Raw genomic sequence first — 26,864 nt, 5'->3', positions numbered from 1 at the left:
ATAGTATAGATTAGAGTAATAACTAGGTGATCAGGAATTGGTAACAGGATAACAGGAATTCAAATTCCTATCCTTTGAGGCATCTGGGTGGCTCTGCTGGTTAAGTGGCTGACTCTTGATTTTTGGCTCAGGTCCTGATCTCAGGTTTTGGGATTGAGTTCCACATTGAGCTCCAAGCCAAGTCTGTTCCAATATTCTCTCTCTCCTTCTGCCTCTCCCTCTACTCTCTCTCTCTCTCCCTCCTTTTTGTTTTGTATCTAAATAAGTCAGTATTAATTTTCAAAAGTACATGGGTAGGGGTGCCTAGGTGGCTCAGTGGGTTAGAGCCTCTGTCTTCAGCTCAGGTCATGATCCCAGGGTCCTGGGATCGAGCTCCGCATTGGGCTCTCTGCTCATCAGGGAGCCTGCTTCTCTCCCTCTCTCTCTGCCTGCCCCTCTGCCTACTTGTGATCTCTGTCTGTCAAACGAATAAATAAAATCTTAAACAAACAAACAAAACAAAACAAAAGTGCGTGAGGGATCTGCTGATGGATATCTCAGCATGGAAAAAAGGAGCCCTGGGTATGGGAAGGATGTTCTTTTGTCCCCTGGATCTCATTCAACGTGTGCCTACATCATCTATTCAACTTTGCTTCTCTCATTCTTTTCCTTCTTTGCATTCCCTCCATGTTCAATAACTGGTCTCCATTTATGCCAGTTTACTTGATTCTCAATTCCTCCCTAACCATTCTCAGTGATAATGCTTGAAGCACACAGACAAGGACATGAGAGATGTTATGCCCACACTTCATTAGAAACATATCTCCCTTCTCTGTACTGATAGTTTAACAAAAGAATGGTACTTTTTTTTTTAACCAATAGAATTTTGACAATTCTGGCCCCTCATGCTAGTCTCTTTCCTCACCTCCCTTTGTTATTGTCCCTATTTTGATCACAGAATGGGAATGTGCCAGCTGTAAGTCAAGTAGTTCTGGTGGCATTTTTCTCCTTTGCACATCTTAGTTGCTATAATTATATATGTATATAATCTTCTTCCTCTACCACATTAAACATGAGTATCAAATACTTGAGAACAAAGGTGTTTATATAATATGTGGGTGTATTATTCCAAGTGGTTCCTAATCATACATGTCTAGTAAGGCATTGTCAGTGGGAGCAAATAATTATTTGGATGACACATAAGCATATTAGTCAGATGAAGGTGTCACTGCTGTTTTGCCTGCCAAGAGAGAAAAAAAATCATATTTAAAAATAAAATTGCAGCTATCTTACAGGATCCTAAAGAAAAGAACAACTCTGCAAAATACTAATAGGAACAGAGAAGGTGAACAAAGCTAATGTAAACACCTACTCTGGGAAATGAATTGGGTAAGACACTGCAAGTATCTCTCATTTATTTCTCAAACACTCTGAGAGACATTTATAAACAATCCTCATTGACATTGTCCCTCTATTTTAAATATTAGGAAACAGAGGCAGGATGAAGTTAACTCATTCACTCAAGGACATATAATGCAATACCAACATAAATTCACTTTTATCTAACTCAGAGCCCTGGCTCTGTCCATGGCCTCACACTCCCCTGCTATGAGAGGTTATGCCTAATCTTTGGCATTTTCCAATCTCAGTCTAGACACCCTCAGTCTACTTATTTAGGAATCTTTGCGACAATAGTTGCAAAAATAGTTTGTGGATGCAATAATATTAATTTACATTCTCAGTTTCTTTCTGCATGAGGTGTCTGTTTGTTACAAGCCACATCTTCTACCTATTTCTATTGTCCTTAACATCAAGGCCAGATAGAGCTTATATTTGGAGTCACATGTAAACCCATTTAAATCAAGTCTCTACTATAAGCATGTGACCGCAGGCCATTTACTGATATTTCTCAATGTTTGTTTTATAGATACAGATCGCTTCTCGGCCTTTTGGCTAAGATCAAGTGTTTTATAGATACAGAATGATGGAATGATGATACCTGTCTATTATAAGGGCTCTTCAAGAGATAAGACATAATAACATGTAGACATTCCCTACTCAATCCCTGCACTCAGTTGGCATGCAATTTATTTTACCTTTTTCTTTTCCTTCTAAGTTCAACTACTGTATCTTTGTGTAAATGTGAATTTCAAGGTGATACTGTACAGAAGTATACAAGATTAGGGAGTGCTGATGGATTTCTTTGAGGGAAAAATTAAAGCAATCAGTAACTGGTGCTCTATCCATCCAGAGAAGCGTGGGATACTTTTCAGGACACCCCATTAAAACCAAAATGCTGAGTTTGTTAGAACTGACATTCTCAGCATTGATACCAAAGACGTTTCTTTTCACCATTCCTGAATTCAAAGGCAGTAAGCCTAGAGTGGGCAGTTTCCATATACCAACTGAATTTTTATGTATTTGTGTACATATTTATTTTTAAGACAATATGTATTTATAGTTTTCAGGTTTACCTGCTATTTTTGAGACTAGGCATAAATACGGATGGCACTATTCATGAACTCAACCAATGGTACGATCATTTTTAATACTGACATGCTTCAGTAAAAATAAATATAATTCAAAGAAAGTCTTTCATGAACATTCCCCAAGAAACTGAACAAATTATATGAAGCTAGATATTATTATGGGAAGATTCTTTTGTCTGTGCTGTGCTTTGGCAAGGTTTTGGGATACAGTCATTAAATAGGTTGGCTGTAAATTTGTTTCATTGGTTAATTAAATCCAAGAGTTGCAGGAAAGGCTGTCATATTATGTTGAGTTTAATTTCTTAAAACACATCGATCTTATGGAATTTGTTAATGAGTTCTGAAAAGGTAGTTGGTAGCATTGGCAAAGAATACCTGATCTCTTTTTAATCCAAAGAGATTAAACAGATTGCTTCTGTTCTAATTTTCATTTTCAAGTTTGAAAGGAGTATATGGTTGTTGTATTCATTTGGTTTTGCAAAGCAGAATAAGCTACAACACCCTCTCTATAATCTCTTAGCATAAAATCATGAGGAAAAAATGGCATTTCAATAATCCCTCAGGAAAGTAAGTAGGCATAAGAATTTGTAGAACATTATTTGTAAACAAGAGATTATACTAGCAATTGTGTAAATAATCACTGAGTTCTGCTGCAGTCCTCCAGTGTGTAGATAATTCATCTCCCTCTCGTCCATGTCACTGCCCTATTATATAGGTGATGAAACTAAAGAGCGGGGAGAAAAGGAGACTTGACCAAGGGTGACGTGTGTTGGCATTGATCGTGCTAAAATGTGAATTCAGATTCCTTTGACAGTGAAGAAAAAAAATAATTATTTTTCCTGTTCCATTTCTTCTTCCCAAATGTACCTTAAGGAAAAAGAGGTGATTGGTTAAGTGGAATATAGATCATTGAAGAACCAAATGCATATGCCTACAGCATATTCCTTTATTAGCCATTAGCTTACCAACCTCTATTACAACATAATTTCCAGGAATTTTAAATTTAACTGACATCTATACAAGGGAAACATTAAAGGGTGAAATAATTTAAACGATGTACAATATCATTGATAAAGCTTTTCTGTCCTACCAAAATAATGTATACATTTGGAGAAACCACCTACTGAGATGTGGAAGAAAAATAAAATTTAGCACTGTCTTGCCAAACATTTAGATTTATTTTATCTAAAACATGGTATTTAAAAAAAAAAGATTTTATTTATTTGTTTGACAGTCAGAGATCATAAGTAGACTGAGAGGCAGGCAGGGAGAGGGGGAAGCAGGCTCCCTGCTGAGCAGAGAGCCCAATGTGAGGCTTGATCCCAGGACCCTGAGGTCATGACCTGAGCCGAAGGCAGAGGCTTTAACCCACTGAGCCAACCAGGCACCCCTAAAAAATAGTATTTTATATCAGTCACATTCTTTAGCTACATTGTATGTAAGTACATTTCAAAGTAGGTCCATATAGATAACTTGTAGGGAAGAAATAGAAAAATACTGATGTGAAAAAGTAACAATGTAAATACCATATTGGCAGGGTTGCAAAAGTTGCAAAACAAATTGTACTCTTCTTTATGTCTTAAAGTCTGTTATTATTTCTAGTCTTAGAAATTGCAATTCAGTACTAATGTTTAATATGTCTGAGAAAGCTGTACCAGATATATGTGAAAGGAGCAGAACTGTCTTATCTTTGCTTTCTTAATATACATCAGGCAAACAAGATGTTGCTAAATGTCATTTCTAAAGCAAATACACACACTTCATCCTAAAGTAGAACTGGTACTGTAGAATCCAAGGAATTGGTTGGTAGATGGGTGGGGGGAGCATAGTTTGTTTGAAAATTATGCTTGCCATAATTACATCATAAATATTCTAACTGTGCTTAGCATGCATTTTTGGTTGTTTCCTAACAGATGCAAACTACAAATGAGTGGTAAAAGTAGATGAGCTAGGAAATCCAAGACTTCCCAAAGTTTAATTCTTCTTTGGAAATTTTATGTCAATAAACAGTATGCAAAAGTCTATCCAGTATTGTTTTATAACAAATAAATAAACACTGGCTTTAATTTTAAAAGGGGAAAAAAATCACAAAATGTACTAGACAGATCTGGAGAGGCAGAGAGAAATAAAAAACTTAGTGAATGGTTACTTTGTTCCTAGAACTGTATAAGGGAAGTTTATGTTACTTATTTCATCTAGTCCTCAGACAGTCTGATAGGAAAGCATGGCTGATTTAATTTTTCCTGTGAGCACACTATATTTCTATTTCTGAGAAGTAATAGCAATAAGAATAAATAACTAGCTCTAGTTACAGATAACTTCTTTCAATAAGCACAGAGACAAATTAATTTGCCCAGGTAGCAGAGAACAGAGCTGAAATTAGGACGTGGGTCAGCTTCATGCCCAGGGTCATGCTTTTTCTGTGCCATGTACATTTTACTACTAGTACTTCTGGAAATTTATCAGCTCATTGGGAGTGATGTGTCCTGGGATTAAAGGTAGTATGAAGTATATACCTTGGAAAATGCAATAATGATTTAAGGAAAGCTTGAATAAATAGTTTCCAAAAGCCATTCTATGGTGATTCTGGCCTGAGTGACTTATATAATGACACAGAAAACAAAGTATCAAGGTTTATTAGCCAATATTCTAAAAACATCTTCAGTGATTTAGTCTTTTAAAGACCATATTATTGAATGGTAACTATCAAAATTACTCTTTTCTAGTGTCAAAGTGGGCAATTTAGACAAGTGGGCAAGAATAATTGTCCTTTATATCTGCATTTAATATTTACTGAATGAGCCAAGAGCTGTATAGATCACAGAGGAGCTACAGCCCAAGGAAAGAACTATTTATAAATGGATCTGTCATCCCTATCTGAGATCACTATGACTAAACCCTTTGAAAAATTGTTCTTCTAGACAGAATTGGTCACAGTACTCAGTTAGCTTCATGTTTATTAGCATCTTTATTTATTTATTTTTTTCTGCACTAGATTGACACAGCTTGGACACATTTCAACTTTTAAAATAAGGTATTTTATTTGCCACAGAAAAATAAAGTATCCAAAAAACTGAAGCAGATCTCTTCATTTCACCAAGTCTTGGAGTTGTTTTCATTGTGAATAAAATAAAAATGGGAAATTCTGTTTTTATATAGCTTTTTTTCTTTTTTTTTTCCCCAAAGTTAGTTTTTAGGGGTGCCTAGGTTACTCAGTCAGTTGAGTCTGACTCTTGAGTTTGGCTCAGGTCATGATCACAGGGTCATGAGATTGAGCTCCTGGTTGAACTCCACACTGGGTGTGCAGCTTGCTTAAGGTTCTCTCTCTCTCCCTCATCCTCTGTCCCTTCCCTATTCCCTCTCACCATATATATATATTATATTATATTGTATATGTATATTATATATGTATATTATATATGTATTATATTATTATATAATTATATATGTATATATATTTGTATTATATATACATATATTATATATGTATATATATTTTATATAATATATATTTAATATATACACTTACTGTTTCTGGTTTTGGCAAGTCTGATATTTACTGATAACTTTCATAAATATTTTCAATGAAATATTTCAAATACTTTTCAGGTAACAAATCACCACATAATATGAATAAAGAAGGAAGATAAGATTAAGTATGATTGTGATTTTAATGAAGAAAAAAATCTTCTTATAAATGGGTAAAGGTGCTAATGCTAACATGACATTTTGTGAGCAGTTAAATAAAGCAGATGCTCAAAAACTTGAAATGCCCTCAAGAGTCAGGTTCTTGATTACAAGCACTCATAATACCAGCCTTATTATGCTCAGGAGGATAGTTAAGGGAGAGAAGTGGAGCTTAGTTTACATGCTGATTTTCCAAACCTTCTGATAACCTAAGACCCATGGTAGAAGGACATAAGTAAAGAAATAAACCTCATCTTAGAAATTGCCAGGAGTAACTGATGAAATAATTGAGTTTTTATAAAATCTCTTGATTGTGCCTTGGGACTATTTACAATATAATGGCTAGATAGAGTGGTGATTTTGAGAATTTACAATATGACAACTGCCTACTAATTGGGCTTCAGTGGGCAAGGCAGTTTGGTTGTGTGGCTAAAAACAATGTAATTTCTAATAAAGCAAAGCTATATTAATTATGTCAAGGATATAGGGCAAAGAGTTAGAGCACGTGGATAGCAAATCACGTTTCCTGTTCAGAAGCCCAAAAAAACAAGAAAAGGCAAATGAACAGAATGTGTGCAGATCGGGATGGGTAACTCACAACTGGGCACTTTTTAAAAAATGAAATTAACTTTACTGGGAGAGAATAATGAAAGGGAGGTGGGTGTTGAAAGCCTAAGATTAGGATCACCTGGGTGGCTCAGTTGGTTAAGGGTCTGCCTTTGGTCAGGTCATTGTCCCCAGGTCCTGGGATTAAGCCCCATGTCTGGCTTCCTGCTCACCGGGAGCCTGCTTCTCCCTCTCCCTCTGCCTGCTGCTCTATCCAAATATTTAAAAAAAAAAAAAAAAAGCCTAATGTTAGATGGTTTTCATTAGGTAATATTAAACCACTAAAGTGTTTTGGACCGGGAATTACAAAATCAGAACTCTGTATTAAAATTAAATATTAGTAAAGATGGACTAGAGAGAATGATATCATTTCTTAAAAATCTATGCACTGGGGTTTCTGGGTGGCTCAGTTGGTTGAACATCTGACTTCTGATCTTGGCTCAGGTCATGAAATCAAGCCCTGCACCAGGCTCTGTGCTTGGCACACAGTCCTCCTGTCCCTCTCCCTCTGCTTCTCCCCTGACTCATGCTCTCTCTCTCTCTAAATAAAATCTAAAAAAAAAAAAAAATCTTATATGCTATACATTGTGTTAAGCATTTTGTTAACATTAACAATTAGAATCCTTTAAATTTATATTAGAATTCTAAGTCTTACCTAGTTGTTAATAGACAAATTCGTTCATAATACCTTAGCTTAAATATAAAAGAATTTATTGTAGTAGTACAAAGGACATCTCTTAGGAAGGCACCACTAAGTTGCCTGGCTTCAGGAACATTGAGATCTAATTCTACTTGCCCATCGTTTTTTTTTTTTTTTTTTATTTGAGAAAGAGAGAGAGCATGAGAAGGGGGAGGGTCAGAGGGAGAAGCAGACTCTCTGTCGAGCAGGGAGCCTCATGTGAGACTCGATCTGGGGACTCCAGAATCATGACCTGAGCTGAAGGCAGTTGCTGAACCAGCTGAGCTACCCAGGCACCCCAGATTGCCCATCTTTCAAGCGCTGCATGTTCTAGCTAACATCCATTTCTCTTATTGAAATCCTCTACTTCATCTTCTAAATGTTCATATTTGTATTTTACCAATATTTAAGTAACACTTGATACCAATTCCTTTTAATCTTCATAATGAAATCATGAGGTAGAGATTACTATCATTGTTTTACAAATGTAAATGAGGTACAGAGAGGTTAAGTAGCTCACCAGAGGTTGCCCAGCTAGAATGGGAGATGCTGTGATTGAAACTCAGGGGGTCTATCTTCATATTCCTGTTCTTAGTGACAGTCCTAATGCCACTGCATTGGCCAACATGGCCATTATCAGGCTGAAATCTACATGAAGACCTACAGGTTCTCCCTGCTAGACAATTTTCAGCCTTTCAGCTCAAATATTCGAAAGAAGAGGATGTTCTGAAGGGATTACTGGACTCTACTAGCAGTTTGCGATAGAGGTGGGACACAAGTAGACATAATGGGTCTGTAATTTATAATAATCTTTATCTGGTTTTCAGAAACCCGAAGCTGGTATCTTTCACATTAACTCAGCCCAAGTTCTGTTCATAGTTACAATATCTTTAAATCCCAGTTAGTGGTAGATGTCAAATAGCATAAATAAAGAACATGAATATTTCTGAAGATGGGAACCTTGGTAAAGTTCTGTTTATTCATAAATGGTAGGGACTGGGTATCTGTAAGTACCAGAAAAAAAAAAAAAAAAACACAGGAAAAATAAGATATACCTGCAAATTTGCAAACACAAAGAAAGAGAGTAAGGGGGAGGGGAGGGAGAAGAAAGAGAAAAAGCAACAAAGGTTTAAAAAGAGTTCAGTGTGTACATAGTAGACAGTATGACATAAAGCTTCAGTGAATGCACTTGGAGGTGAGATTGCCTGTGTATGAATTTATCCTTTACCATTTAACCTTGAAAGTTATTTATCCTCTATATGCCCCTGTATGCCAATTTATGTATAAATTGTAATCAATAATGCTACTTCACAGAGTGGTTGAGAGGGTTATTGTGAGGAATCAATACAAAAATGCATTGCAGGGCGCCTGGGTGGCTCAGTGGGTTAAGCCGCTGCCTTCGGCTCAGGTCATGATCTCAGAGTCCTGGGATCGAGTCCCGCATCGGGCTCTCTGCTCAGCGGAGAGCCTGCTTCCCTCCCTCTCTCTGCCTGCCTCTCCATCTACTTGTGATTTCTCTCTGTCAAATAAATAAATAAAATCTTTAAAAAAAAAAAAAATGCATTGCAGTGAATGATTACAATGAATATTAAGATATTTAAGGATATGTTGAACTCTGAAGTAAAGGATGCCATTTATTGAAATAAAAAAAAAAGTCTGTTGTGGCAAGTTAGACTGGTAAGGAGAACTGCAATGAAATACTGATGGGGTATGAAACTGAATTAGATAACCCTATTAAACATGAGATCTCAGGGCGCTTAAGTGGCTTGGCTGGTTAAGCGTCCAGCTCTTGATTTTGGCTCAGGTCATGATCTTGGCGTTGTGGGATCAAGCCCAGTGTTGGGTTCTGTGCTGGGCATGGAGCCTGCTTAAGATTCTCTCTCTTCCTTCTACTCTGCCCTTCCATTCCTGCTCCCGACCATGCTCTTTAAAAAAGAGAAAAAAATCTCATTGACTTTATCACTTCCTATAAAAGGTTAAAAAACTGATCTAGTATCAAAAAAGGGTAGAAAAATATTCACATAATCAAATATTTAACTTGCTTCAATTTTTTTTGACAGAGTAAATGTCTTTTGTTATGCATTTCCTCAATTATACACTAACACAATAAGATTTAACATAATTGTCTATTGTTTCAAAGTAATTTTTCAATTAACTCTACACAAAGAATGTGTTCCAAAATTAGTAATGTAAGTTGACTCAAAATTTTCTTTTATAATGCACTCCAGTTATAATTTATGACAAAATTATATTAGAAATAACCCCAAATAGTAGAGTTAATGTTTCCAAGGTTACAGGCTATAACACAGGATTTTCTTTCTTTCTTTGAATCGATGATTTCACATTTTATTTCAGTTTTCCCTCTTCCTCCTTTTTGAAGTCTCTGTGTGCTTTCTTTAGGTTAGGCTACAAAATGAAAATGACAGAAAAGAAATCTTGCATTTGTAAGATGGATGCAAAATATAGTTAAAAATGGTTTTCAAGTGTAACTCTTGAACTCACATCAGGTTTCGTGGATGCTAGAAATTGGACCTGATATGTAATGAATCTAGAGTAAGGTAATTCTAACATTGCTGACTAATCATTCCATTATCAGTAAATTCCTCTCTATTAGTTATCTGTTTCTGCCTAACAAGTTATTCCACATTTGGTAGCTTAAAACAACATATATTTATTATCTCCAAATTTCTGTGACTCAGAAACATGGGCACAGTTTATCTGGAGCCTCTGTTTCATAGTCTGCCATGAGACTGTAAAGAGTATGTCAGCCCTGGGGGTTGTCATTTCATCTGAAGCCTCAACAAGTCTTCTAGCACATTTAGGTGGCAGTTGGCAGGACTGAGTTGCTCAAGGGCTATTGGACAGAGGGTTCCTGATGGCTGTTGTCTGGAGACAACTCTCAGACCTCTTCCTAATGCAGCTTCCTTTATCAAAATGTGTAAGCAAAATGGCAATAAAGGGAATTTACCATCAAGAAAGAAGTGATAGACTTTTGTGACCAAATCATAGAAGTAGCATCTCAGTACCTATGCTGTATTCAGTTGGTTAGAAACAAGTCATTAGGGGCACCTGGGTGGCTCAGTGGGTTAAACCTCTGTCTTCTGCTCAGATCATGGTCTCAGGGTCCTGGGATCATGCCCTGCATTGGGCTCTCTGCTCTGCAAGGAGCCTGCTTCCCTTCCTTTCTCTCTGCCTACCTCTCTGCCTACTTGTGATCTCTCTCTGTCAAATAAATAAATAAAATCTTAAGAAAGAAAGAAAGAAAGAAAGAAAGAAAGAAAGAAAGAAAGAAAGAAAGAAAGAAAGAAACAAGTCATTACATGTAGCCCACACCCAAATGGAGGAGTTCCATAGTGTGTTAATACCATAAAGAGGGTATTGCTGGAGGCCATCTTGGAAGTCTACCTACCACAAGCTCTGTCAACAGTATTACATTATCATTGCTATCCTTCATGAATTATAAACAACTAATTACCTACCACTAGCTCAGCTACTCCAAACTCTGTTGCCTTAAAAGCAAAATATAAGAAGGACAGTAGATATTTTATTCCATGAATTGTTTACTTGTACATTTAGGCCTCAGACATAGTGATGTAGCAAATCTTATTCTGGTTCTGTTTAAGGTATTTATCTAATTGGTGCCCTCAGCCATATTTACCTTGGTTCCTCTACTACACTCCTGCATGGTGCAAATGAAAGCTTATCTATGTGAGAGTGAGATTCTTTGCTTTTGAGTTATAATACATCCAGTTTTCTGCCCAGGTAGCTAATGAGGAACTGAGGAACTAACCTGTTCTGAAACAGAGCATTTTGATAACACAGCATTCCCAAATTACATAGACACAACATTTAGCAGCAGGAAACACCATGCTTACCAGTGAGATCCACAGTCTACATATTCCAAATGACACTCCTCATGTTTGATTGGATATGCAGAGCTCCTATTCTAAATGAGTAAACTCAGACCAGACTTGAGAAGGAGATAAATCTGAATTAAATTTATGGGTCCACTGCTTTGGAGCTTTGTCACCATAGGAAAGCAGTCTAGTCTCAAGTCTTCATTTCCATTTCCTTCATGCAAATAATATTTTCCTTTGTAGTAAGATTTTTGTTTAATTAGATGGTATGATTTATATAATCTCCTTAACACATTATTTAATAGTTTAGGTATCATCATCTTGACTTGGTCATGCCATATACATGATTTGCTAATTTTTTTGTTTCTGTTTTATATAGTCATTTTGGTGGTAGTTATTCAAAGATGAACTTCAGACTGTCTTTCTTATGTTTGTTTTCCAGTGACTCTGGGTCAACATATAGGCAATTATTGTATTTGTTACAACCTGCTAAGTATTCATTCCATGTAATTTGATTGAGCATTTACTGTATGCTAAGCACTCTTCTGGCTTCTAAGGTACACAGATAAGCTCCAATTCTGACACTGACCACCACCTGCAGGTGTTGGTAGGCACTGAACTCCAGGGCGGGCCAGTACTGGCCTTAGAAAGAAAGGATGTGAGAAGCTTTTTTACCTACTCATAAATTCAGCATTCTATTGACTTCAGTACTAAGTTGATGTAACATTTGTTGGTCAAAGTTTTTATGTGTATATATTTAAGCCTAGTAATTTAATGTTTGTCTTTTCTATGCTTGTGTTATGATAGTATCCTCTAACCTAGTTTTGAAAAATCCTTTCCCACACCACACATTTGACTTGTTTGCTATCATCTAACTGACCTCACTGAAATCCATAATTCATTTGAAACTATATATAGTCCCTGCGTGTTCTTTCCATTCTCTTGTTGTAGAAGATAGTTCACCCAGGTTGCAAAACAGACCCAGGATTTTACTCATAAAATCCTAAACCATAAGTGACTCTTAATCTCACAAAACAAACTGAGGGTTGCCGGGGGGAGGGGGTTTGGGAGAAGGGGGTGGGATTATGGACATTGGGGAGGGTATGTGATTTGGTGAGTGCTGTGAAGTGTGTAAACCTGGTGATTCACAGACCTGTACCCCTGGGGATAAAAATATATGTTTATAAAAATAAAAAATTTAAAAAAAAAAAATCCTAATGCTATCTTCCAATTTCTGGTTGAATTTCAAAAGAATCGTTTCCTATAACTTACCAATAGTTATGAGGAATGTTGATGTATCACTAATAAATATGGTTGGCATTTATATTCGATGATTCCATTCTCCAGGAAAACTATTACTTGCTAGACATATGATACAGATTTCAAGCTGACCCTGAAGAGTTTTGGTCCAATATGCAGAAATTTTTGTGGCAAAAAGTTGTGGAGAGGAAAGTTTGTACTAAAAAGGTATACTCTGATGCTACGTCATGTTTGTTGAAATTATGTTTACTATCAATTTTTTTAAATATCTTATTTCTTTGATACAGAGAGAGAGGGAGACATCACAAGCAGTCAGAGAGGCAGGCAGAGACAGAGAGGGAAGCAGGCTCCCTGCTGAGCAGAGAGCCCGATGTGGGGCTCAGTCCCAGGACCTTGAGCCCATGACCTGAGCCTAAGGCAGAGGCTTAACCCACTGAGCCACACAGGTGCCTCTTTACTATCAATTTTAATACAGAGAGGGCAGCAATTTATATATAGTGTGTATACCTCTACTATGTTGTTATATTTTATCATGCTTCCATAGCTGCTTCTTCAGCTGCTGACTGTAAGGTAATTGTCATTGAGTTCTGAATCTTTGAATATTTGCTTCAGTCTAGAACATAGTATTTCTTAAATATTTTTTGAAGGGGGAAAGAAACAAGAGAAGTAGTTGTTTTCAGGATAAAAAGCAAAGATGATGAAATCTAGGTGTTCTATATTTCTAGGCTCTCTTTTGCCTTATATACTCACTCCTCATTCCCTACCTTTTCTTATTTCTTCTTCCTTCATTTCTGGTTCTGAATACCATCTAATGTATCAGAGTCACATGAGAAAGTTTCACTTCCTTTCTCGATTTTAAAGACTCCTACAGACCAACAATCTTTAGCTTATATGGAATCTATTTGTGGTTTCTCAGTGGTACAAGGAAAAGGGTCACTGAAGAGTCCATTGGATTTCCTTCTAAGCAGCCATTTGCTCTTCAATCATCGAATACTTAGTATTTTAAGCACTGCCATGTAGATAAGTCAGAGAAGACACCAGAGGACAAATGAATAGGAATAACTAATAAAAGGAGAAAAATAAAATGTGTTAGCTGGAATCCAAGACTCTGGATTGCTTTTCCTTCTTTTCTTCTAAACTGTGTGCCTTGGACTTGCTACTTTGCTCATTGGATTCCTTTCTCACTAAGGGACATGGCTATTTAAGCTGTACGAACTGTTCCAGCTCTCATACTTTACAACTCAACGAGTTTAGGAACGTTACATCAGTTTTTAGCAATACAGTCTAATGATGATCTTTTGAGACTAAGTGAAACTTATCCAACAAGAAAGACTTGATTGGACTTTAGACAGTAGACACTTCAATAAATAAAAGTAAATATAAAACATACAAATGAATATATAACTAGATAATTCTGAAGTATTTATCATTGGTAAAATTCAAATATGAACTCTAGAGTATGTTATCAATGCTTAATGCATGATTTTGATAAATGTCCTGTGGTTGTTAAAGAGTAAATCTTTATTCTCAGAAAATGCTATGAAAAATTTGAGACTTAAATTCAGCAATTTTTTTTCAGAAGATTTTTTAAAAAGTTATTTATTTGAGAAAGAGGAAAGTCATGATTGGGGCAGGGGGACAGAGGGAGAGGGAGAGAGAAGCAGATTCCCAGCTGAGCAAGGAGCCCTATGTGGGGCTCAGTCCCACAACCTTGTGATCATGACCTGAGCTGAAGGCAATGCTTAACCAGCTGAGCCAACCAGATGCCCCAAAACTCAATGATTTTAATTAGGAAGAAGAATAGAGAGGGATACAGCAAAGAGCATGTCTAGAAGATTGAGAATCCCAATAGTATTATAATTTCTGTTTCTAACTCTGGAGGATCATCTGTGTGCTTGTCTCTGTGTCCTATCAGTTTCTATATAATTTCTGATAAAGAATGATTTTTCATCATTGCTCTGGCTCCAGTGGTTACCTGTTACTCAAAGAAAGCTAGCAACATCTATGGTCAACATATTAAGGGACTTAGCATAAAGAATTACAACTATCTTACATAAGGTCAGAAGACACAAGTGTCCACTTCCTTAGAACCCAATTAAAGTTACCTGTCCTTATGCCCATAGTAGCCATAACTGAGCTCCCATCCACTGGGTCTTACCACATAGATGTCCTAACTTCCTGACATTTTTAGAACAAAGTACTGGCATGTGGAAAAGTTGAAAATCACTCAGATGAGTGGATGTGCCTGAGGAAATGCTACAAAGTCCTCTGAACTCCTTAGTAGGACTTCACACTGTTCTGTTTGCACAACTGAAAGGAATGACTGCTCCCCTCACCTTTGGGATTACACCTTGTCACACAGATTTTAAGGCATGGCTTAGGTTTTAGAGAAAACACTTTTACTGGGAAGTCTATCTTTTGCCCTGAAAATTTATCAGATATTCATTCCATGTAGAAGTTAAGGTTAGTAGTAAACCAGCCTTAGATTAATTACCCTGACTACATCAAATATTGGCAGAAGGAAATAATAACACTACCATCTCTTCAGCCAAACATCTTTGGTTCAAATTCTGGTTTGTTCATACACTGTTATGTTAGGCAAGTTCATTTTTAAAACATCTTTTAATCTCAGTTTCCCCATTTGTGTAATGGCACAAATATTAATACCTAACTTATACAATCGAAATGAGATTTGAGGCAGTATATCTCAAGTTTAGAGAAGAGTGTCAGTAGCAATTTAAGTCCTCAATGCATTAGCTATTGTCCCATTTAAAATATTTCCTTTATGTTTATGACAAGACTCACTTCCTATAATTTGTATTATTTTCAGTAATCTCAAGTTATACCAAAAATATAGTCTGTTCTAAATGGCAGGCTTAACGCTTTTTGGATGCCACAATCTTTTTTTTTTTTTAATTCTTCAGTCTAAATTTGATTAACTTTTCCACACATAATATAAAACTGAGCTAAATCTTATCTTCCTGGCCACTGTTCTCTAAGACACAGTCCAGATTGGTCATGCTTCTCACAAAAGTGGGACCTAGAAATTTTTGAAAATGGACTTTCATTATATTTCTCTTTTTGGATGCCATGCTTCTGTTTCAAAACCCATTTATCAGAGGCAGCCGTTTAGCACTGTTTTTTTCTTACATTGTGCAGTGCTTTCTCCTCTGCTGTTTTAACACTTATCTTTTTCCTCCTAAGCTCACAAAACTCATTTTTTACTCTATGTCTAAAATTGTGGTTTACTTTTTCTGACTCAATTTTGTTACCACAAAAAAAGAAAAAAAAATCCTGTTACCTGATCTTATAGGTCTCTTCCTGCTCTGAAATTTTTTTATGTAGTATCTTTATATTTATCCCCTAGTATAATTAATTGTATTTGGTCTGGCCCTAATTTCCACCAGGTGGAGATATAGAACACTGATTTTGTAAAGTAACCTAATACACTGATTCTTATTTTAAGTGCTATGCTATGATAAATTTAATCATAAGCCATCTATAACCCCCAAATAAGACAATGGCCAGGAGAGAATATTGGCAAAACCAAGGGCAGAATCCAAAGCAGCTCAGTTACCTTGTCTGACCATTAACCATTGCTGTCTAACATCTCATAATGTTAGAGTACCCACTATGTGTTCTAGGTAATAAAAACATCATTGTTTTTTATTTCATGATTCAATGTTTAGATGAAACCCTTGTGCTGTTCCTTCCTTGACTGTGCGAGGTCATTTTTTAATATTATTTTTTAAATTTATTTGACAGAGAGATGACAAGTAGGCAGAAAGGCAGGCAGAGAAAGAGGAATGGAAGTAGGCTCCCTGCCAAGCAGAAAGCCTGATTCGGGGCTCAATCCCAGGACCCTGGGATCATGACCTGAGCTGAATGCAGAAGCTTTAACCCACTGAGCCACCCTGGTGCCCCAAGGTCATATTTTCTTATTAGATTTTCAGAACTAATGGTAATCATTTGTTGTATGTTTAAAGAAAATACGCTTCATAAATGTAAAGTCAAATAAGAAAGTCTGCAAAAGTCAAGTTGGACATAATGTTATTCAGTTTCAGCTGGGTTTAACTATTTTTATTTTTTTAAGATTTTATTTCTGTGAGGGAGAGAGAGAGAAAGAATGGGGGAGGGGTGGAGAGAGAGAGAGAGAGAATCTCAAGCAGACTCCGCGTGGAGCCAGATGTGGGGCTGGATCTCACCACCCTGAGATCATGACCTGGGCTAAGATCAAGAGTTGGATGTTTGACTGAGGCAACCAGGCACTCTGGTTTTAACTATTAAAAAATATATATATATTCTGGAAGTGAAACAAAAATGACCTAATCAGCCAAAGGGCAAAGTAACAAATTTTCATGGGGGCGGGGGAAGATTTCTCAATTCTGTGTCCTTGCCTGTTTTGGGAGAAGGTACTTAAGAAGCAGCAGTTGTGGTCGTTCTACTACATAGGATGCTCCATGCCTTGTGGTGTAACAGAGTCAAAAGGCAGATGCCACACCATGTTGGAGAGACTGAGAATATGTCGCCATGGCTCCTAAGGAAGTAGTATTTGATCTTCCCTTCCTCTCTTGCACATATTGGCCTGCATTTTCTGTTGATTCTTGACGTCTGCAAATAAACCAGTTTAATTAAAAAGGTAGAGAAAGACTGGCATCTGGTAGGGGTGTTTATTGCCGGGTGGCTGACCTTCTCTTGCCAAGGTAACTCATTTTGCTAGTGTTGTTTATTTTCTTTCCTTTTTTTTTGAAACATATAACAAAACACTAAGTAGTTTTCTGAATTGTGAAGTAGTTCTGAGATGATGATATTCTGTTTATGTAATAAAGGGCTATCAGAGTCGTTAGGGATGGAGAAAGGAAAAAAGTTTTTGAGTCCTTCTATGGAGCAGACAATGAACTGGGTGTATTATATATATTATCACACACAATTGTAAGAGCTATCCTATATATATATATCCTATATATATATATATAAGAGCTATCCTATGATAAGTATCACCTGTGGAGAAGCTGAGCTCAGAGGAGTGTACTTTTTGGTCTAATGTCATTAACTTGTAACTACAAGGAATTGGGATTTGATCCTAAGTTTTCTAGGTCCTATAATCTATTCATCTTGACTTTCTTTAGCTGTTAATAACTCAAACCTATGCAATACCTTTAATTTCTAGGCAGCTTATTATTGACAATTATTTGCCATTTTTTAAAAGAAATAGAACAACCCCTGGTGCCTTGTATTTTTTCCTACCAATTTGCTACCAGGTGCTGGAATAATTGCTATCTTTAAATAAAAATCCTAGTTATTTTCAGGTCAAAATTTGCAGTCAAATGCTCTACCACTGAGCTAATTCAGGTCAAAATTTAAACATGCATCTATACATATGTAGATCCTTCCTTTGCATCTAGGAAGGATATTGGTGTTGTGGTTCCTAAGTGTTGCTAAGAAAATGTATCTGGCTCTCTATGTTCCAAGTACATCCTGGATTTAAAACGTTTTGGAATTAGGTGGTTCTTTGGCCAGTAAAACATAAGATTGCATGGCATCTGTTATTTCTAGGTTTACGCTTTAAAAAAAAAAAAAAAAAAAGAAAAGAAAGAAAGAAAGAAAGAAAGAAAGAAAGAAAAAAGAGGCAGCACTCAATTCACTCCTTCCCCTACTTGCTGTTGTTTGGACTGGGTGACAGTCAAGTTGAGTTGAACCTCTTTGCCCATGTGGGTTTCTGAATGACTGCAGTGAGCAGAAATCCCTCTTTAGTCAGAATAGGTCAGATTTTGCTGTGATAATTAGCCCCAAAAAGGATTATTTCTCACTCCTATGAAGTATTCATGGACTGACTAGGGACCCTAAGCCATGTTTTAATCATCCTTATATCGTTGCCTGGACGGATAGAGCTAACTACTACCCATTACATTTCTTACAACTGTGGAATAAAGGAGAAGTGCGGACTGGCTCAGATATTTTCTGTTCACTTTGCTTTGGTCTGAGCAACCTATATGGCCATGGCTGAGTTCAAGATGGAGAAGACATAGAATTTTGTCATCTCTCTGGAAAAAGGAGCACCAAACATTTGTGAGCAGCCTTAATGACATCCACAACCTCTAGTCTTCCTTCTTGTGTTACACATGTAACATATGCAAGAAATGAGCTTACATGGGGAAACCCAGGGAGTGGTTGGGATTGTTATTTCAACAATATCAGCCCAATTAGAACCACATAGTCATCAGTACAGTTGATGAGAACAGTTTAAGAAATTATATTTCACATATAATAGCAGTCACTAATCCTAGGTACACATTAGAATGACCTAAAATACTTTTTAAAATATTCGTGTTCAAGGCTCACCATCCACTAATATCACTAGAAACTTGGGGATGGCCTGGTAGGGCTTGGGCCTTGCTTCTTTTCTTTTCTTTTTTTGTTTTAAGTTTCCCAAAGGAGTAGCTCAGTCCATTAAGCATCTATCTGCCTTCAGCTCAGGTCATGATCTCAGGGATCAAGCCCCGTGTTGGGCTCCCTGCTCAATGGGGAGCCTGCTTCTCCCTCTCCCTGTGCCCCTCTCCCCTGCTTGTGTGATCTCTCTCTCTCAAATAAAATTGGAAATAAATAAATAAATAAAAAACTTCCCAAAGGATTGTGATATGCAGCCAGAGCTGAGAACCACTGATATATACAACTAAATATCAGGCATATGATATACAACTGTAGGTGAAGAGTTGCAGTTATGCCCATTACCTATAAAAATCTACTTCTAATTCACAGACCTGTACCCCTGGGGATAAAAATATATTATATGTTTATAAAAAATAAAAAATTAAAAAATTAAAAAATAAACAAAAATAAAACTCAGTTTAACAAATGGTAAAAAAATATACTTCTAGTTTAAAAGCAACTCATAAAATATTTTGATATCTGCTCTACAACTATGTACCTATATTTTTTAAAACACACAGAAAAGTTTAGAACACTGTCAAATATTACATGTGTTTGCCCTTGAGGCATGATTAGTACTTTTCATGAATTATGAGGAAGAAGAAAAGGTTTGAAGCTACACTTAGTTTCCATTTTCTTTGTTCTAAGTTATTGATTGCTATTTTCCATAATCATAATCTTGTTATATAAATAGAACTTTAATGCCAAAATTTAAGAATTTTTTTAAAGATTTTATTTATTTATTTGACAGAGAGAGAGATCACAAGTAGGCAGAGAGGCAGGCAGAGAGAGAGAGGAAGGGAAGCAGGCTCCTCGCTGAGCAGAGCAGAGAGCTGGATTCAAGGCTTGATCCCAGGACCCTGGGATTATGACCTGAGCTGAAGGCAGAGGCTTTAACCCACTGAGCCACCCAGGTGCCGCTTTAATGCTGAAATTTAAAAGGCAAAATATTACTTAATACCTCAAAAATATAAAAGAATGCCATATTTGTAAATAGGGACCTATAATGTTAAAAATATGTCAGTTTTCAGGGCACTTGGGTGGCTCAGTTAGTTGAGCGTCTAACTCTTGATTTTGGCTCAAGTCATGATCCTTAGGGGTATGAGATCAAGCCCGAGGTTGGGCTCACTACTGAGTCTGAGACTCTCTCTCTCCCTCTGCCTCTCCAGCCTCCTCACACCTGCTGTCTCTCTTACACTAAATAAACAAATAGAATCTTAAAAAAAAAAAAAAAGAAAAACAAAAACAAAAACAAAACCTCAATCTTCATCAAAGTAATTAACAAATGTAAAGAACAAAATTTCCAGATTTCTTAGGGATAGTTTGAGGAGAAGTTAATTATTTTAAATCTTAACTGGAAGAATTATCACTTTTAAATATATCAATTTATTTAAAATTTGAGGAAGAAGTATCCTAAGAAAATTTTCATCCTATGTTACTAAAACATTATGCATTTAGAATATTGAAAAGACTTTTTATAGCTGTAGGAATAAAAAATACATAATTCAAAAGAATTATGGTTGGGGGCACCTGGGTGGCTGGGTGGATTAAGCCTTTGCCTTTGGCTCAGGTCATGATCTCAGGGTCCTGGGATTGAGCCCTTCATCGGACTCTGCTCAGGAGGGAGTCTGGTTTCCCCTCTCTCTGCCTGCCTGCTTGTGATCTTTCACTTTCTCTCTGTCAAAATAAATAAATAAATAAATAAGCAAAAACATCTAAAAAGAATTATGGTTGTGGTCAACCCCAAAATATGTAAGAATCTAGAATGTGATAAAGGTGATATTTCTAAGTATGGAAAGAGAATATATAGAGTATTGAGAAATTTACCCTGTTGAAAAATAAAAGGTTCTTAATCCATATTATATACCAAAATCCATCATTATTCAAAATTTAAATGTAGAATACAATCTTTATTTTTTTTGCTTTTATTTTTTTATTTATTTTTTAAATTAAATTTTATTTTTTTTTCAGTGTTCCAAGATTCATTGTTTATACACCACACCAAGTGCTCCATGCAATATGTGCCCTTCTTAATACCCATCACCAGGCTCATCCAACCCCCCACTCCCTTCCCCTCCAAAACCCTCAGTTTTTTTCTCAGAGTCCACAGTCTTTCATGGTTTGTCTCCTCCTCCGATTTCCCCCAACTCACTCCTCCTCTCCATCTCCCAATGTCCTCCATGTTATTTGGTTATGCTCCACGAGTCATTGAAACCACATGATAATTGACTCTCTCTGCTTGACTTATTTCACTCAGCATAATCTCCTCCAGTCCTGTCCATGTTGATACAAAAGTTGGGTATTCATCCTTTCTGAGGGAGGCATAATACTTCACAGTATATATGGACCATATCTTCTTTATCCATTCATCTGTTGAAGGGCATCTTGGCTCTTTCCAAGTTTGGCAACTATGGCCATTGCTGCTATGAACATTGGGGTACAGATGGCCCTTCTTTTTACTACATCTGTATCTTTGGGGTAAATACCCAGTAGTGCATTTTCAGGGTCATAGGATAGCTTTATTTTTAATTTCTTAAGGAATCACCATACTGTTTTCTAATGTGGCTACACCAACTTTCTCTACTTTTCAGATTTGTGACAGGAATAGGTGAGCTAAAATACATGATTGGGGGACGCCTGGGTGGCTCAGTTGGTTAAGCAGCTGCCTTCGGCTCAGGTCATGATCCCAGCGTCCTGGGATCGAGTCCCGCATCGGGCTCCTTGCTCCGCAGGGAGCCTGCTTTTCCCTCTGACTCTGCCTTCCACTCTGTCTGCCTGTGCTCGCTCTCACTCTCTCTCTGACAAATAAATAAATAAAATCTTTAAAAAAAAAAATAAATAAATAAAATACATGATTGGTATGATGCTCTTAAATAGTAATTTTCTAACCAGTTTTATTAGTTTCCACTAATTCATGATTATCTTCTGGAATTTCAAAGTACGCTTCAAATACTACATACCTACCCTTTATACTCACTTTTTAATTCTCAATAATTGTCTTTTTTCCTTTTTTTTTAGACTCGATTTTCTACTTCCCTCATAATGATCCCTATTTTTCTTAATATGTACCCATAGGTAGTTTTTTTTTTTTAAGATTTTATTTGTTTATTTGAGAGAGAAACAATGAGAAAGCATGAGAGGCGAGGTCAGAGGGAGAAGCAGACTCCCCATGGAGCTGGGAGCCTGATGCGGGACTCTATCCCGGGACTCCGGGACCGTGACCTCAGCCAAAGGCAGTTGCTTAACCAACTGAGCCACCCAAGTGCCTCCCATAGGTAGTTTTAATGACTAAATATCCTCTGGAGGAACTTCATTGCAAAATAAACAAACTGAACAAAAAGTCTTTACTACCAAAGCCTTTTTTTTTTTTTTTTTTTAGTTAAGTGAAAATCAGGAAGCATGTACCTTCCACATCCTTCCACCTTTTGAAACAACGTGGCATGGCCAGTTGTAGTCACAGAAATTCTAGTGTATGAAAGAAGAATTGAAAAGCATTGAAAAATGAAAGGAGTAAAAAAGAAAATTCATATAGGTAGTGGATACGGGAGGATTTTAATTTGCTTTTGTGTATGTTTTTAAAGATCTATTTACTTATGTTAGAGAGTACGAAAGAGAGCATGAACAGGGAAAGGCGGTGAGGGAGAGGGAGAGAGAACTGAAGCAGATTCCCTGATGAGCAGGGGGTCCTACCCAGGGCTAAATCCCAATTCCTCAGATCACCATCAGGGCTAAAATCAGGGGCTGGATGCTTAACCTACTGAGCCACCCAGGCACCCCTGTATTTTCGGTTTTTTATTATGTGTAAGAGTTACCAAGAATTCTTGTGAGAAGCCATGGAGTTCTGAAATATCCTAAAAGGGAAGAAAGAAGATATTGAAAAATCGTATTTCTGCAAGTTAAAAATTGGTTAACTTTTAATCATATTGAAGTTCCAGTTAATATTGGAAATCACTAACCAGTTTTAAATTCTTTTGGATTTGCTTACTCCTGTGGGAAGAAGAGACTGGGTCAATAAGGGAGTAGGAAGTTGACCCATAGTGGTTTAATTTACATTTTAGAATTGAATGTCTAAGGTGAAGTAACTTGCTGAGGCATTTTTACCTATATTGCTTTAATTATGGTATAAAGTTTCAATTTTATTTTTTTAATTTTTTAAAGATTTAATTTATTTATTTGACAGAGAGAGAGAGTTCAAAAGTATGCAGAGAGGCAGGCAGAGAGAAAGTGGAAGCAGGTTCCCAGCTGAGCAGAGAGCCTGATGCGGGGCTCGATCCCAGAACCTTGAGATTATGACCTGAGCCGAAGGCAGAGGCTTAACCCTCTGAGCCATCCAGGCACCCCAAAGGTTCAATTTTATATGGGCCCTTATTATTTTTAGAGTAAAATCTCAAAGACTATGTAGAGACACATGTCAGGATTGAAATACTGGTGAAAATATATGCTTTGTGATGAGATGATTTGGGTAGAAAATGAGAGGTAACTAAGTTAATGTCATTAAGAAATTATTTATTTTTAAATGATCATGAGAAGTTGTAAAGTGGCAATCTTTTTCACCTACACAATTCCTTTAAAATCTGTATTCTTTTTTAGAAGGCATGAGGAGACAATTAAAAATCTACTTTAATTAGTTCAAGTCTGCTGTCCTCTTCCAGGGAAGACTTAATCTACTAGAAATTTGCATATCACAGTGTATCTTACAATTAAGTGTTCCTATGGATACGTGCATCACATTTGCCTGTGTCATAGGACATATAATAATAAGCATTGTACAGTCCATTAGAATATATGGACAATGGTGTGTCAGCTCGAGGCAACAAAGTTGCCTTTAGCTAAAAGCTACCTCAAAGTTTGCCTGCTCTGAAGACTGAAGGAAGAAATATTTTGACTTGTATTAATCCCTTCACAACAGTGGTTTGGAACATTCCTTCACAAAGTTTCTAGAGGGATTTACAGAAAGTAACATGGCAGAAATCAAGGACAAAGATTTCAAATTATGGTTAAAAGTTTCCTTAGCATAATTTAGCATTAGATATTCCTTGAAGTTCATATAGCCTGATATGTGAATGGAAGCTGACAAAAGTCATTCATGGACTCAGAGACATAATAACACAATAGCTTCCATTTCTATGTAGGATTCACTTCCTAGGAGATGTATTTGGCTGAGTGGAATTTGTCTACCATCGTGTGTTGAATTTATAGGTACCCAGGAAAAGAAAAAAAAATGTTCTTTCTAATTCAGATTGGAAACAGGAAAGACTGTTTTACAATACTTTTTGTACAGTGAAAGATACCCAAAATTGAACAACCCAAGAATTTGGGAAATGCAAGATAACCTCATGACTATTTCAACTGTGGACATAATCAATAATTAAGGGATAACTGGCCTTATACACCATCTCTCTTCACTTACCTTAGTCACTGACTGTAAGCAGGGATTAAACTTGTTCATGGCATGTTTCTTCTTTTTTCCTTTTCTGAGTTTATGCGAGGGGGGTTATCTGATAGATAAAGCCAGCCTAAGCTGAACTTTCCTACCAGAACTGTTCAAAGGAATTTACCCCTAAACTTGTAGTGCAAAGGAAAATGCAAGAGAATTTGCCATTCAGCAGAGGAACCTATGCATGAGGTTAAAATTTTATCTGTGTGTGTGTGTGTGTGTGTGTGTGTGTGTGTGTGATCAGAAATTCTTACCAGGAGATTCTCAAGAGAATGGTAAATGAGGGAAAGGGGTTTCTTCTCAAGAGATCCTATGTACTGCTGTCCATGAGGAACAAGAGGGAACTAGGAGTTAACCATCCTCCAGTATCCAGATGCCAGATGGGACTTCATAGCCCATTCTACCAGGGAGATAATGCAGTTGTAACATCACATGGGAGGATTAAAAAAAAAAAAAGAGAGAGAGAGAGAGAGAAAAGTCAGGCAGGCTGCCCTAGAGGTGTGTTGTAGGAAAATCTCTGGAGTCACCATGAATGATGGTCAACCTGGGATCAAGAAAGAAAACTTTTAAGAATTGCTATTCTGGTTTGCTGACATATTTTTTTAATGCTCTTAGAGACAAATAATGATAAGAAGTACCTTGTGATGATGATTGTTGAGTGGGATGTGAATTTTTGTTGTGACTCCATGAAGGAACCAAGTCTAGTGAATATTAGGATGTATTCAAATGAGACAAAAAACACTTCTAAAGATAAACAAATACTGACCACTACCTTGTCAGCAGGAAAGGGCTATTTAAAGGTTTGCTGACTCTTATAAATCAGACCATTGCTAGAAATGTTAACTAATGTTAACTATCTCAGAACCAAATCAAACAATATTAATCTGAGTCAATATTCAACTTGGAAAGTAAAATTCATGCTTTTATAAATCCTTATGTTAGAAATGGTCTATTCCTACATCTCCCTTGTGTAAATGTAAAAGTTCAGATCCAAAGAAGTAATGATTTGTACGTATTTCATAGCCATTGTCTTAATTTAAACATCAACCAAGAAAGGTTTCTAGAGATCTTTTCACTTTCAGCAATATTTTTACATCAACTACCTCTCCTTCTTTCCTACATTTCCTTTCCCTGTTAACCCCCTGCTTTCTTCTAGAGAGCTAAATATTCTCAATGTTCTTTCATGGATGATTGGATGATTGGACCTTTAAAAAGGTCATTCTCAGTGGGTAAATTCCAATACCTCCACAAAATTTTAAGCAAGTTCAAAATATAATCAAATATGTCCTTTCATTCTTAGCATTTATATCTCTGATGTTTCACCTTTTTGACATTTTAAAATGAATTGTGATCCTGGTTCAGGTGCCTGACTGACAGCACTGGAAAATATAGTTACCCAGCCAATGAAATGATAGAGCCTGTTGAAGCCTGATATGGGCCCTAAAATCAGGCTACCAAGACCTCTGAAGTCATTTTGCTGTGATGAATATGTGCTCCCTGGGTTTTTCTACAACTAATTATTTGAATGATTATACATCAGGGTTGCCCATTTGGACCACTGTTAGTTAAATTTCCTACTAGTTTGCACACTAGAAATATCAAGGAAGAGCTAGACATGGCCACACCTTCAGGAAACAATCAGCTCAGGCTGCTATAAAAAACAACCATAGACTGGGTGGCTTGCAGTAAACATTTATTTCTCACAGTTTTGAAGGCTGGGGAATATAAGATCAAGGTGCTGGTAGATTCCTTTCTGGAGAGAACATGCTTCTTGCTTTGCTGATGACTTGTCGATTTGCTGTATACTCATATGGCTGAGAGCAGGGAGAGTCAGAAAACAAACTCTGGTATTCTTCCTTTAAGGGCACCATGCCCATTAATGGGGACTCCACCCTTACGACCTAATTGCTTCCTGGAGACCTCATCTCCTAATGACATCACAATGAAAGTGAGGGATGCATCCTATGAATGGGGAGGGGGAATACATTCAGTTTCTAATAATGACTTTTAACTTTGTTGGGAAATTATTTAAACAGACCCATAGAATGGTGGGGGGGGGAGTGCTAAAAGTTAACATGCTGGTCAAATTCAGAATTCAGAGTAAATTAGGAAAGACTTTAAGAAAAAAGTACTCTCTTTGGGTGCCTGGGTGGCTCAGTCAGTCTAGTGTCCCACTCTTAATTTCAGCTCAGGTCATGATCTCAGGGTCCTGGAATGTCGAGCCCATGTCGGACTCTGCACTGAGCATGGACCATGCCTGAGATTTTCTCTCTCTCTCTCTCCCTCCCTCCCTCTACTTCTCCCCCATTCATGCTCTCTGTGCATCTAAATAAATAAATAAATAAACTAACTCTTAAAAAAACAAAAAAGAAGGAAGCACTATCTGATCTGCAAATTGCTTCATGACCTGGTTTATACACATACAACTCTCTGACCTCTTC

The sequence above is a fragment of the Mustela nigripes genome, chromosome 1 (assembly GCF_022355385.1).
Source record: "Mustela nigripes isolate SB6536 chromosome 1, MUSNIG.SB6536, whole genome shotgun sequence".
Taxonomy (NCBI): domain Eukaryota; kingdom Metazoa; phylum Chordata; class Mammalia; order Carnivora; family Mustelidae; genus Mustela; species Mustela nigripes.
Note: the sequence above shows the minus strand (reverse complement) of the source record.